Source organism: Trichechus manatus, unplaced genomic scaffold (genome assembly GCF_000243295.1).
Source record: "Trichechus manatus latirostris isolate Lorelei unplaced genomic scaffold, TriManLat1.0 scaffold00059, whole genome shotgun sequence".
Lineage (NCBI taxonomy): Eukaryota > Metazoa > Chordata > Mammalia > Sirenia > Trichechidae > Trichechus > Trichechus manatus.
Window position 1 is genome coordinate 9254462 of NW_004443995.1, and position 1629 is coordinate 9256090.

Genomic DNA, 1629 nt, shown 5'->3' on the forward strand with positions numbered 1-1629 from the left:
AAGAGTTAACAAGACCAAAAGCTGGTTCTTTGAAAATATCAACAAAATTAATAAACCTTTGGCCAAACTGACAAAAGAAAAACAGGAGAGGAAGCAGATAACCCGTATAAGAAATGAGATGGGTGATATCACAACAGACTCAACAGAAATAAAAAATCATAACAGAATACTACAAAAAATTGTACTCTTAACAAATTTGAAAACCTAGAGGAAATGGACAAATTTCTAGAAACTCACTACCTAAACTAACACAAATGGACGTAAAAAATAAACCCATAACAAAAGAAGAGATTGAAAAGGTAATTTAAAAACTCCCAACAAATAAAAGCCCTGGTCCAGATGGCTTCACTGGAGAATTCTACCAAACTTTCAGAGAAGAATTAACACCACTACTTCTAAAGGTATTTCAGAGCATAGAAAAGTGTGGACTACTCCCAAACTCATTCTATGAAGCCAGCATAACCCTGATACCAAAACCAGGTAATCACACCACAAAACAAGAGAAAATTACAGACCAATTATCACTCATGAACATTGACACAAAAATCCTCAACAAAATTCTAGCCAATAGAATTCAGCAACATATCAAAAAAATAATTGACCATGATCAAGTGGGATTCATACCAGGTACGCAGGGATGGTTCAACATTAGAAAAACAATCAATGTAATCCATCACATAAATAAAACAAATGACAAGAACCACATGATCTTATCAATCGATGCAGAAAAAGCATTTGAAAACGTCCAACACCCATTCATGATAAAAATTCTCAACAAAATAGGAATAGAAGGGAAATTCCTCCAATAATTAAGGGCATTTATACACAGCCAACAGCCAACATCATCCTAAATGGAGAGAGTTTGAAAGCATTCCCCTTCAGAACGGGAACGAGAAATGGATGCCCTTTATCACCACTCTTTTTCAACATTGTGCTGGAGGTCCTAGCCAGAGCAATTCGGCTAGAAAAAGAAATAAGGGCATCCAAATTGGTAGGTAAAAAGTCAAGATATCTCTATTAGCAGATGATATGATCTTATACACAGAAAATCCAAAGAATCCACCAGAAAACTACCAGAGCTAATAGAAGATTTCAGCAAAGTATCAGGATACAAGATAAACACACAAAAATCAGTTGGATTCCTTTACACCAACAAAGAGAAACTCAAAGGAGAAATCACCAAATCAATACCATTTACAATAGCCCCTAAGAAGATAAAATACTTAGGAATATATCTAACCAGAGATGTAAAAGACCTATACTATGAAAACTACAAGACACTACTGCAAGAAATCAAAAGAGACCTGCATGTGGAAAAACATACCTTCCTCATGGATAGGAAGACTCAACATTGTGAAAATGTCAATTCTACCCAAAGCGATCTACAGATACAATGCAATCCCGATCCAAAGTCCAACAGAGTTTTTTAATGAGATGGAGAAACAAATCACCAACTTCATATGGAAAGGGAAGAGGCCCCGAATAAGTAAAGCATTACTCAAGACAAAGAACAAAGTGGGAGGCCTCACACTACCTGATTTTAGAACCTATTGCACCTCAACAGTAGTCAAAACAGCCTGGTACTGGTACAACAACACATACATAGACCAATAGAACAGAATTGAGAAT